Genomic DNA, 14,372 nt, shown 5'->3' with positions numbered 1-14,372 from the left:
TGTAGAAGGCATGATTAAATTATCATTCTTAATTGTTCACCAACAAATTTGTTGCGCAACAAATTGCTGACCAACAAATTTGTTGTGATATTGCCAACATCGTGGCAGATAGGTTCAGTGCTAACTTTACCCCCCTTTCACCCCCTAAAGGGCCCATCTCTATACCGGAAGAATGCAAAGTTCCTGTAATCATGGCTGCATAGGTAAAAACCACACTCTCAAAAGCCAAGAACACAGCATCCATGGGACCTGACAACATCCCAGGCTGCATTCTACATGAACTGCAGAATGAACTGGCACCCCACCTAAGCACCATGTTCAATCATAGCTTCACCTCAGGCTTTGTGCCCACTGAATGGCGCACAGTGACGGTTATCCAACTCCACAAAGGGGGAGCCACCACAGACCCCGGGAACTACCGCCCCATTAGCCTAATGAGCCTGATCTGCAAGGCCATGGAATGTATCATCATGGATCTTATACACAAAGACATTGGTAATCTCCAAACTCTGGACCCCACCTAGTTCAGGTTTATAAAAGGCAGATCATGTCTCCTAAACTTGGTAGACTTCTTTGAAGGAGTCAACAAAGTTGTAGATGAGAGTAAGGTGGTTCACACAGCCTATCTAGATCTTGCCAAGGCTTTTGACACCATCCCCACTCTGGAATTATAGATAAACTCACTAAACTAGGTATAAATCCCTATGTCACAAGATGGGTTGCCAACTGGCTCACTGACAGAATCCACACTGTGAAAGTAGCAGACTCAAAATCCGACTTCAGACCAGTGACAAGTGGAGTACCACAGGGTTCAATCCTGGGTCCTCTCCTGTTTGGTATCTTCTTTTCTGAAGTACAGGCTAACACAGAAGGTTTTTGGCTGACAAAGTTCACAGATGACTGCAAACTAGGAGCCATAATCAAAACTCCTAACAATGTGGACATCCTACAAAAGGGCCTCACGGAGACAGATGCCTGGTGTCAGAGCCATGGCCTCAAGCTCAATGCCAAAAAGTGCATTGTCATCCCCTTTGGTAAAAACTCTGTACCCATGAGCTACCACATAGGTGGTAGCCTACTTAACACTGAAAGTGTGATAAAAGACCTTGGGACACAGACGAACAGTAGTCTCTCCTTTTATAATCACATCGCCACAGTAGTCAGGAAAACCTTATGTGGCACACCTCAGCACAAAAGGTTTCTCATCCAGTGAAAAAGAGGTCATTGTTCTCCTCTACTCGGCACTCATTAGACCCATTTTAGAGTACAACGTCCCTTTTGGTATGTACCTCACAAGACATCTGCAACAACTGGAACAGCCACAGAAATACCTCACAAAGAGGATTACCGGCCTCAAACAGATGCCCTACGCAGACTGTCTCAAAACACTCCAGCTTTACTCCATCACATATCGCCTACTCAGAGGCGATCTCTGCCTAACATACAAAGCTATGTCAAACCCAGAGCTGTTGGGCATGCTCCACTTAAAGAAATCCCAATCCCTCCAAGCTACAAGCTCTAGGGACCTAAACCTTGTCACTACAATAATCAGAACATGCTGGAGGGGTAGATTCCTGTCCCAGAGTCTTCCCATATTCTGGAACAAACTACCTATCTATATCAAACAAAGCTCCTCATTAGCACTCTTCAAGAAAAATCTTGATGACTGGATGGGAAATAGGAAATTCACCCAAGGGATCAACTCTGTGGCTGTGCTTGACAGGGGCACAGGAAAATAATTTTCTTGGGTGGCAAAAGCCAGGGTACCTTTTTGGCTAGGTTTATATAGGCCCTAGGGCCAATAGCCTAGTACCTACCTATGAACCTATGAACAGATGGCCAGTGCAGGGGGCAATAAGTGCAATATATTGTCAGAGTTATCAACTAGATCACTTAAAGCAAATGAGGTTTAGTTTGGCCTGATCAGGCTGCAGAAATAAGGTGAACATGTCCTTATTATCTATGATCAGAAGCAGCAGTTGCACTGGCTACCTGACTTAGGCTACCTCATTTCATACAGATTTGCACATGATGAATACCACATTTTTCTTCATCAATGATCATGAGATGAGCTACAAGGGTAGAGTATACCACATTCTCAATCAGGGAGATCTAATAGGATCCATAGACTGGCAAAACTGCCAATAGGATCTGTAGACTAGAAAAATTACCAGTAAATTCAAAGCAGTTAGTATCTTAAATGCCATAGATTTATATGTGCTCCTTTTCTTATGTCAAGAGTACATTCCCTTGATTTTAGATGTACTGAAAAATATGCTGAAGCTAGATAAGCACTATCTGCAATACCAAGTCTGGTCTGCAGTGTATTTAACTACTGTATGTACCATCAGATGACCGTGTGAAAGTACAGTATCTATATGTTGTACAAGGTCACTGTGTACACAGATCTTATACATGTGACAAAGGTATACAGAGAACAGTAAGAGACCAAGAACACATCACTGAAGTACACAAGAGGAGACTTTTACAGGGGAAGTGGGTAGTGTGCCAATTGTGGTAGTGATGTCTACCCTTTAAAAAGCTAAAGAACCATGCTGATGCAATGCAAATAGCCAAATGATTCAGGATTTTTAAAAGTAGAATAGGATGAGTCACCATGTGAAAAGTGCACCAGTAGTTTTGCCTGTATCCATTTTAATGACTCTCAAATCAAAAGCATTTACTGGTGCTATGTCCTCACAATGCCGCAATCTAAAAACACATTGGTCAATAAGACTCCTCTGTTCAAGTAAGGAAAGAAGTTGCCTTATGCACTATCTTCAGTAACTTTGGACTATAGGCTTTGTAGTAAGAATGAAATGTTGTTGTTCCCATTGTTCATTCACAGGTACTATAAGACTTTATAGTAAGAATGAAATGTCGTCATTCCCATTGTTCATTTACAGGTACTAAAGGCTTTATAGTAAGAATGAAATGTCGTCGTTCCCACTGTTCATTTACAGGTACTATAAGACTTTATAGTAAGAATGAAATGTCGTCGTTCCATTGTTCATTTACAGGTACTATAAGGCTTTATAGTAAGAATGAAATGTCGTTGTTCCCATTGTTCATTTACAGGTACTATAAGGTTTATAGTAAGAATGAAATGTCATCGTTCCCATTGTTCATTTACAGGTACTATAAGACTTTATAGTAAGAATGAAATGTCGTCGTTCCATTGTTCATTTACAGGTACTATAAGGCTTTATAGTAAGAATGAAATGTCGTCATTCCCATTGTTCATTTACAGGTACTATAAGGCTTTATAGTAAGAATGAAATGTCGTCATTCCCATTGTTCATTTACAGGTACTATAAGGCTTTATAGTAAGAATGAAATGTCGTCGTTCCATTGTTCATTTACAGGTACTATAAGACTTTATAGTAAGAATGAAATGTCGTTCCCATTGTTCATTTACAGGTACTATAAGGCTTTATAGTAAGAATGAAATGTCGTCATTCCCATTGTTCATTTACAGGTACTATAAGGCTTTATAGTAAGAATGAAATGTCGTTCCCACTGTTCATTTACAGGTACTATAAGACTTTATAGTAAGAATGAAATGTCGTCGTTCCATTGTTCATTTACAGGTACTATAAGGCTTTATAGTAAGAATGAAATGTCGTCATTCCCATTGTTCATTTACAGGTACTATAAGGCTTTATAGTAAGAATGAAATGTCGTTCCCATTGTTCATTTACAGGTACTATAAGACTTTATAGTAAGAATGAAATGTCGTCATTCCCATTGTTCATTTACAGGTACTAAAGGCTTTATAGTAAGAATGAAATGTCGTCGTTCCCACTGTTCATTTACAGGTACTATAAGGCTTTATAGTAAGAATGAAATGTCGCTCCATTGTTCATTTACAGGTACTATAAGGCTTTATAGTAAGAATGAAATGTCATTCCCATTGTTCATTTACAGGTACTATAAGGCTTTATAGTAAGAATGAAATGTCATCGTTCCCATTGTTCATTTACAGGTACTATAAGGCTTTATAGTAAGAATGAAATGTCGTTCCCATAGTTCATTTACAGGTACTATAAGGCTTTATAGTAAGAATGAAATGTCGTCATTCCCATTGTTCATTTACAGGTACTATAAGGCTTTATAGTAAGAATGAAATGTCGTTCCCATTGTTCATTTACAGGTACTATAAGGCTTTATAGTAAGAATGAAATGTCGTCATTCCCATTGTTCATTTACAGGTACTATAAGGCTTTATAGTAAGAATGAAATGTCGTTCCCATTGTTCATTTACAGGTACTATAAGGCTTTATAGTAAGAATGAAATGTCATCGTTCCCATTGTTCATTTACAGGTACTATAAGGCTTTATAGTAAGAATGAAATGTCGCTCCCATTGTTCATTTACAGGTACTATAAGGCTTTATAGTAAGAATGAAATGTTGTAGTTCCCATTGTTCATTTACAGGTACTATAAGGCTTTATAGTAAGAATGAAATGTCATCATTCCCATTGTTCATTTACAGGTACTATAAGGCTTTATAGTAAGAATGAAATGTCGTTCCCATTGTTCATTTACAGGTACTATAAGGCTTTATAGTAAGAATGAAATGTCATCGTTCTCACTGTTCATTTACAGGTACTATAAGGCTTTATAGTAAGAATGAAATGTCATCGTTCCATTGTTCATTTACAGGTACTATAAGGCTTTATAGTAAGAATGAAATGTCATCGTTCCCATTGTTCATTTACAGGTACTATAAGGCTTTATAGTAAGAATGAAATGTCGTTGTTCCCATTGTTCATTTACAGGTACTATAAGGCTTTATAGTAAGAATGAAATGTCGTTGTTCCCATTGTTCATTTACAGGTACTATAAGGCTTTATAGTAAGAATGAAATGTCATCGTTCCCATTGTTCATTTACAGGTACTATAAGGCTTTATAGTAAGAATGAAATGTCATCGTTCCCATTGTTCATTTACAGGTACTATAAGGCTTTATAGTAAGAATGAAATGTCGTTGTTCCCATTGTTCATTTACAGGTACTATAAGGCTTTATAGTAAGAATGAAATGTCGTTGTTCCATTGTTCATTTACAGGTACTATAAGGCTTTATAGTAAGAATGAAATGTCATCGTTCCCATTGTTCATTTACAGGTACTATAAGGCTTTATAGTAAGAATTAAATGTCATTCCCATTGTTCATTTACAGGTACTATAAGGCTTTATAGTAAGAATGAAATGTCATCGTTCCCATTGTTCATTTACAGGTACTATAAGGCTTTATAGTAAGAATGAAATGTCATCGTTCCCATTGTTCATTTACAGGTACTATAAGGCTTTATAGTAAGAATGAAATGTCATCGTTCCCATTGTTCATTTACAGGTACTATAAGGCTTTATAGTAAGAATGAAATGTCATCGTTCCCATTGTTCATTTACAGGTACTATAAGGCTTTATAGTAAGAATGAAATGTCATCGTTCCCATTGTTCATTTACAGGTACTATAAGGCTTTATAGTAAGAATGAAATGTCGTTGTTCCATTGTTCATTTACAGGTACTATAAGGCTTTATAGTAAGAATGAAATGTCATCGTTCCCATTGTTCATTTACAGGTACTATAAGGCTTTATAGCAAGATTGAAATGTCGTTCCCATTGTTCATTTACAGGTACTATAAGGCTTTATAGTTAGAATTAAATGTCGCTTCCCATTGTTCATTTACAGGTACTATAAGGCTTTATAGTAAGAATGAAATGTCATCGTTCCCATTGTTCATTTACAGGTACTATAAGGCTTTATAGTAAGAATGAAATGTCGTTCCCATTGTTCATTTACAGGTACTATAAGGCTTTATAGTAAGAATGAAATGTCATCGTTCCCATTGTTCGTTTACAGGTACGATAAGGCTTTATAGTAAGAATGAAATGTCCTCGTTCCCATTGTTCATTTACAGGTACTATAAGGCTTTATAGTAAGAATGAAATGTCATTGTTCCCATTGTTCATTTACAGGTACTATAAGGCTTTATAGTAAGAATGAAATGTCCTCATTCCCATTGTTCATTTACAGGTACTATAAGGCTTTATAGTAAGAATGAAATGTCATCGTTCCCATTGTTCATTTACAGGTACTATAAGGCTTTATAGTAAGAATGAAATGTCGTCGTTCCCATTGTTCATTTACAGGTACTATAAGGCTTTATAGTAAGAATGAAATGTCATCATTCCCATTGTTCATTTACAGGTACTATAAGGCTTTATAGTAAGAATGAAATGTCATCGTTCCCATTGTTCATTTACAGGTACTATAAGGCTTTATAGTAAGAATGAAATGTCGTCATTCCCATTGTTCATTTACAGGTACTATAAGGCTTTATAGTAAGAATGAAATGTCATCGTTCCCATTGTTCATTTACAGGTACTATAAGGCTTTATAGTAAGAATGAAATGTCGCAGTCCCATTGTTCATTTACAGGTACTATAAGGCTTTATAGTAAGAATGAAATGTCATCGTTCCCATTGTTCATTTACAGGTACTATAAGGCTTTATAGTAAGAATGAAATGTCGTCGTTCCCATTGTTCATTTACAGGTACTATAAGGCTTTATAGTAAGAATGAAATGTCGTTCCCATTGTTCATTTACAGGTACTATAAGGCTTTATAGTAAGAATGAAATGTCGTCGTTCCCATTGTTCATTTACAGGTACTATAAGGCTTTATAGTAAGAATGAAATGTCGTTGTTCCCATTGTTCATTTACAGGTACTATAAGGCTTTACAGTAAGAATGAAATGTCATCATTCCCATTGTTCATTTACAGGTACTATAAGGCTTTATAGTAAGAATGAAATGTCATCATTCCATTGTTCATTTACAGGTATTATAAGGCTTTATAGTAAGAATGAAATGTCATCGTTCCCATTGTTCATTTACAGGTACTATAAGGCTTTATAGTAAGAATGAAATGTCATCGTTCCCATTGTTCATTTACAGGTACTATAAGGCTTTATAGTAAGAATGAAATGTCATTGTTCCCATTGTTCATTTACAGGTACTATAAGGCTTTATAGTAAGAATGAAATGTCGTCATTCCCATTGTTCATTTACAGGTACTATAAGGCTTTATAGTAAGAATGAAATGTCATCGTTCCCATTGTTCATTTACAGGTACTATAAGGCTTTATAGTAAGAATGAAATGTCATCGTTCCCATTGTTCATTTACAGGTACTATAAGGCTTTATAGTAAGAATGAAATGTCATCGTTCCCATTGTTCATTTACAGGTACTATAAGGCTTTATAGTAAGAATGAAATGTCATCGTTCCCATTGTTCATTTACAGGTACTATAAGGCTTTATAGTAAGAATGAAATGTCATCGTTCCCATTGTTCATTTACAGGTACTATAAGGCTTTATAGTAAGAATTAAATGTCGTTCCCATTGTTCATTTACAGGTACTATAAGGCTTTATAGTAAGAATGAAATGTCATCGTTCCCATTGTTCATTTACAGGTACTATAAGGCTTTATAGTAAGAATGAAATGTCATCGTTCCCATTGTTCATTTACAGGTACTATAAGGCTTTATAGTAAGAATGAAATGTCGTCATTCCATTGTTCATTTACAGGTACTATAAGGCTTTATAGTAAGAATGAAATGTCGTTGTTCCCATTGTTCATTTACAGGTACTATAAGGCTTTATAGTAAGAATGAAATGTCGTCATTCCATTGTTCATTTACAGGTACTATAAGGCTTTATAGTAAGAATGAAATGTCGTCATTCCCATTGTTCATTTACAGGTACTATAAGGCTTTATAGTAAGAATGAAATGTCGTCGTTCCCATTGTTCATTTACAGGTACTATAAGGCTTTATAGTAAGAATGAAATGTCATCGTTCCCATTGTTCATTTACAGGTACTATAAGGCTTTATAGTAAGAATGAAATGTCGTCGTTCCATTGTTCATTTACAGGTACTATAAGGCTTTATAGTAAGAATGAAATGTCGTTGTTCCCATTGTTCATTTACAGGTACTATAAGGCTTTATAGTAAGAATGAAATGTCGTCATTCCCATTGTTCATTTACAGGTACTATAAGGCTTTATAGTAAGAATGAAATGTCATCATTCCCATTGTTCATTTACAGGTACTATAAGGCTTTATAGTAAGAATGAAATGTCATCATTCCCATTGTTCATTTACAGGTACTATAAGGCTTTATAGTAAGAATGAAATGTCATCGTTCCATTGTTCATTTACAGGTACTATAAGGCTTTATAGTAAGAATGAAATGTCATCATTCCCATTGTTCATTTACAGGTACTATAAGGCTTTATAGTAAGAATGAAATGTCATCGTTCCCATTGTTCATTTACAGGTACTATAAGGCTTTATAGTAAGAATGAAATGTCATCGTTCCCATTGTTCATTTACAGGTACTATAAGGCTTTATAGTAAGAATGAAATGTCATTGTTCCCATTGTTCATTTACAGGTACTATAAGGCTTTATAGTAAGAATGAAATGTCATCGTTCCCATTGTTCATTTACAGGTACTATAAGGCTTTATAGTAAGAATGAAATGTCGTCGTTCCATTGTTCATTTACAGGTACTATAAGGCTTTATAGTAAGAATGAAATGTCATCGTTCCCATTGTTCATTTACAGGTACTATAAGGCTTTATAGTAAGAATGAAATGTCATCGTTCCCATTGTTCATTTACAGGTACTATAAGGCTTTATAGTAAGAATGAAATGTCGTTCCCATTGTTCATTTACAGGTACTATAAGGCTTTATAGTAAGAATGAAATGTCATCGTTCCCATTGTTCATTTACAGGTACTATAAGGCTTTATAGTAAGAATGAAATGTCGTCGTTCCCATTGTTCATTTACAGGTACTATAAGGCTTTATAGTAAGAATGAAATGTCGTCGTTCCCATTGTTCATTTACAGGTACTATAAGGCTTTATAGTAAGAATGAAATGTCATCGTTCCCATTGTTCATTTACAGGTACTATAAGGCTTTATAGTAAGAATGAAATGTCATCGCTCCCATTGTTCATTTACAGGTACTATAAGGCTTTATAGTAAGAATGAAATGTCATCGTTCCCATTGTTCATTTACAGGTACTATAAGGCTTTATAGTAAGAATGAAATGTCGTTGTTCCCATTGTTCATTTACAGGTACTATAAGGCTTTATAGTAAGAATGAAATGTCATCATTCCCATTGTTCATTTACAGGTACTATAAGGCTTTATAGTAAGAATGAAATGTCATCGTTCCCATTGTTCATTTACAGGTACTATAAGGCTTTATAGTAAGAATGAAATGTCATCGTTCCCATTGTTCATTTACAGGTACTATAAGGCTTTATAGTAAGAATGAAATGTCGTTCCCATTGTTCATTTACAGGTACTATAAGGCTTTATAGTAAGAATGAAATGTCGTCGTTCCCATTGTTCATTTACAGGTACTATAAGGCTTTATAGTAAGAATGAAATGTTGTTTTTCCCATTGTTCATTTACAGGTACTATAAGGCTTTACAGTAAGAATGAAATGTCGTTCCCATTGTTCATTTACAGGTACTATAAGACTTTATACTAAGAATGAAATGTTGTCGTTCCCATTGTTCATTTACAGGTATTATAAGGCTTTATAGTAAGAATGAAATGTCATCGTTCCCATTGTTCATTTACAGGTACTATAAGGCTTTATAGTAAGAATGAAATGTCATCGTTCCCATTGTTCATTTACAGGTACTATAAGGCTTTATAGTAAGAATGAAATGTCATCGTTCCCATTGTTCATTTACAGGTACTATAAGGCTTTATAGTAAGAATGAAATGTCATCGTTCCCATTGTTCATTTACAGGTACTATAAGGCTTTATAGTAAGAATGAAATGTCGTCGTTCCCATTGTTCATTTACAGGTACTATAAGGCTTTATAGTAAGAATGAAATGTCATTCCCATTGTTCATTTACAGGTACTATAAGGCTTTATAGTAAGAATGAAATGTCGTCGTTCCCATTGTTCATTTACAGGTACTATAAGGCTTTATAGTAAGAATGAAATGTCATCGTTCCCATTGTTCATTTACAGGTACTATAAGGCTTTATAGTAAGAATGAAATGTCATCGTTCCCATTGTTCATTTACAGGTACTATAAGGCTTTATAGTAAGAATGAAATGTCATCGTTCCCATTGTTCATTTACAGGTACTATAAGGCTTTATAGTAAGAATTAAATGTCGTTCCCATTGTTCATTTACAGGTACTATAAGGCTTTATAGTAAGAATGAAATGTCATCGTTCCCATTGTTCATTTACAGGTACTATAAGGCTTTATAGTAAGAATGAAATGTCATCGTTCCCATTGTTCATTTACAGGTACTATAAGGCTTTATAGTAAGAATGAAATGTCGTCGTTCCCATTGTTCATTTACAGGTACTATAAGGCTTTATAGTAAGAATGAAATGTCATCGTTCCCATTGTTCATTTACAGGTACTATAAGGCTTTATAGTAAGAATAAAATGTCGTTCCCATTGTTCATTTACAGGTACTATAAGGCTTTATAGTAAGAATGAAATGTCATCGTTCCCATTGTTCATTTACAATTACTATAAGGCTTTATAATAAGAATGAAATGTCATCGTTCCCATTGTTCATTTACAGGTACTATAAGGCTTTATAGTAAGAATGAAATGTCATCGTTCCCATTGTTCATTTACAGGTACTATAAGGCTTTATAGTAAGAATGAAATGTCGTCATTCCCATTGTTCATTTACAGGTACTATAAGGCTTTATAGTAAGAATGAAATGTCATCATTCCATTGTTCATTTACAGGTACTATAAGGCTTTATAGTAAGAATGAAATGTCATCGTTCCCATTGTTCATTTACAGGTACTATAAGGCTTTATAGTAAGAATGAAATGTCGTCGTTCCCATTGTTCATTTACAGGTACTATAAGGCTTTATAGTAAGAATGAAATGTCATTCCCATTGTTCATTTACAGGTACTATAAGGCTTTATAGTAAGAATGAAATGTCGTCGTTCCCATTGTTCATTTACAGGTACTATAAGGCTTTATAGTAAGAATGAAATGTCGTCGTTCCCATTGTTCATTTACAGGTACTATAAGGCTTTATAGTAAGAATGAAATGTCATCGTTCCCATTGTTCATTTACAGGTACTATAAGGCTTTATAGTAAGAATGAAATGTCATCGTTCCCATTGTTCATTTACAGGTACTATAAGGCTTTATAGTAAGAATGAAATGTCGCTTCCCATTGTTCATTTACAGGTACTATAAGGCTTTATAGTAAGAATGAAATGTCATCGTTCCCATTGTTCATTTACAGGTACTATAAGGCTTTATAGTAAGAATAAAATGTCGTTCCCATTGTTCATTTACAGGTACTATAAGGCTTTATAGTAAGAATGAAATGTCGTTCCCATAGATCATTAACAGGTACTATAAGGCTTTATAGTAAGAATGAAATGTCATCGTTCCCATTGTTCATTTACAGGTACTATAAGGCTTTACAGTAAGAATGAAATGTCATCATTCCCATTGTTCATTTACAGGTACTATAAGGCTTTATAGTAAGAATGAAATGTCATCGTTCCCATTGTTCATTTACAGGTACTATAAGGCTTTATAGTAAGAATGAAATGTCATCATTCCCATTGTTCATTTACAGGTACTATAAGGCTTTATAGTAAGAATGAAATGTCATCGTTCCCATTGTTCATTTACAGGTACTATAAGGCTTTATAGTAAGAATGAAATGTCATCGTTCCCATTGTTCATTTACAGGTACTATAAGGCTTTATAGTAAGAATGAAATGTCATCGTTCCCATTGTTCATTTACAGGTACTATAAGGCTTTATAGTAAGAATGAAATGTCGTTGTTCCCATTGTTCATTTACAGGTACTATAAGGCTTTATAGTAAGAATGAAATGTCGTCATTCCCATTGTTCATTTACAGGTACTATAAGGCTTTATAGTAAGAATGAAATGTCATCGTTCCCATTGTTCATTTACAGGTACTATAAGGCTTTATAGTAAGAATGAAATGTCATCATTCCCATTGTTCATTTACAGGTACTATAAGGCTTTATAGTAAGAATGAAATGTCATCGTTCCCATTGTTCATTTACAGGTACTATAAGGCTTTATAGTAAGAATGAAATGTCATCGTTCCCATTGTTCATTTACAGGTACTATAAGGCTTTATAGTAAGAATGAAATGTCGTCGTTCCATTGTTCATTTACAGGTACTATAAGGCTTTATAGTAAGAATGAAATGTCGTTCCCATTGTTCATTTACAGGTACTATAAGGCTTTATAGTAAGAATGAAATGTCGTTGTTCCCATTGTTCATTTACAGGTACTATAAGGCTTTATAGTAAGAATGAAATGTCGTCATTCCCATTGTTCATTTACAGGTACTATAAGGCTTTATAGTAAGAATGAAATGTCATCGTTCCCATTGTTCATTTACAGGTACTATAAGGCTTTATAGTAAGAATGAAATGTCGTTCCCATTGTTCATTTACAGGTACTATAAGGCTTTATAGTAAGAATGAAATGTCATCGTTCCCATTGTTCATTTACAGGTACTATAAGGCTTTATAGTAAGAATGAAATGTCATCGTTCCCATTGTTCATTTACAGGTACTATAAGGCTTTATAGTAAGAATGAAATGTCGTTGTTCCCATTGTTCATTTACAGGTACTATAAGGCTTTATAGTAAGAATGAAATGTCGTCATTCCCATTGTTCATTTACAGGTACTATAAGGCTTTATAGTAAGAATGAAATGTCATCGTTCCCATTGTTCATTTACAGGTACTATAAGGCTTTATAGTAAGAATGAAATGTCGTTCCCATTGTTCATTTACAGGTACTATAAGGCTTTATAGTAAGAATGAAATGTCATCGTTCCCATTGTTCATTTACAGGTACTATAAGGCTTTATAGTAAGAATGAAATGTCGTTCCCATTGTTCATTTACAGGTACTATAAGGCTTTATAGTAAGAATGAAATGTCGTTCCCATTGTTCATTTACAGGTACGATAAGGCTTTATAGTAAGAATGAAATGTCATCGTTCCCATTGTTCATTTACAGGTACTATAAGGCTTTATAGTAAGAATGAAATGTCATTGTTCCCATTGTTCATTTACAGGTACTATAAGGCTTTATAGAAACAATGAAATGTCCTCGTTCCCATTGTTCATTTACAGGTACTATAAGGCTTTATAGTAAGAATGAAATGTCATCGTTCCCATTGTTCATTTACAGGTACTATAAGGCTTTATAGTAAGAATGAAATATTGTCGTTCCCATTGTTCATTTACAGGTACTATAAGGCTTTATAGTAAGAATGAAATGTCATCGTTCCCATTGTTCATTTACAGGTACTATAAGGCTTTATAGTAAGAATGAAATGTCATCGTTCCCATTGTTCATTTACAGGTACTATAAGGCTTTATAGTAAGAATGAAATGTCATCGTTCCCATTGTTCATTTACAGGTACTATAAGGCTTTATAGTAAGAATGAAATGTCGTCGTTCCCATTGTTCATTTACAGGTACTATAAGGCTTTATAGTAAGAATGAAATGTCGTCGTTCCCATTGTTCATTTACAGGTACTATAAGGCTTTATAGTAAGAATGAAATGTCGTTCCCATTGTTCATTTACAGGTACTATAAGGCTTTATAGTAAGAATGAAATGTCATCGTTCCCATTGTTCATTTACAGGTACTATAAGGCTTTATAGTAAGAATGAAATGTCATCGTTCCCATTGTTCATTTACAGGTACTATAAGGCTTTATAGTAAGAATGAAATGTCGTTGTTCCATTGTTCATTTACACGTACATTTAAGGCTTTATAGTAAGAATGAAATGTCATCGTTCCCATTGTTCATTTACAGGTACTATAAGGCTTTATAGTAAGAATGAAATGTCATCATTCCCATTGTTCATTTACAGGTACTATAAGGCTTTATAGTAAGAATGAAATGTCGTTCCCATTGTTCATTTACAGGTACTATAAGGCTTTATAGTAAGAATGAAATGTCATCGTTCCCATTGTTCATTTACAGGTACTATAAGGCTTTATAGTAAGAATGAAATGTCGTCATTCCCATTGTTCATTTACAGGTACTATAAGGCTTTATAGTAAGAATGAAATGTCATCGTTCCCATTGTTCATTTACAGGTACTATAAGGCTTTATAGTAAGAATGAAATGTCATCGTTCCCATTGTTCATTTACAGGTACTATAAGGCTTTATAGTAAGAATGAAATGTCGTTGTTCCATTGTTCATTTACAGGTACTATAAGGCTTTATAGTAAGAATGAAATGTCATCGTTCC

This window comes from Protopterus annectens, chromosome 8.part1, assembly GCF_019279795.1.
Source record: "Protopterus annectens isolate FY-2018-M chromosome 8.part1, PAN1.0, whole genome shotgun sequence".
Classification (NCBI taxonomy): Eukaryota; Metazoa; Chordata; order Ceratodontiformes; family Protopteridae; genus Protopterus; species Protopterus annectens.
This window is presented reverse-complemented; position numbering follows the sequence as displayed.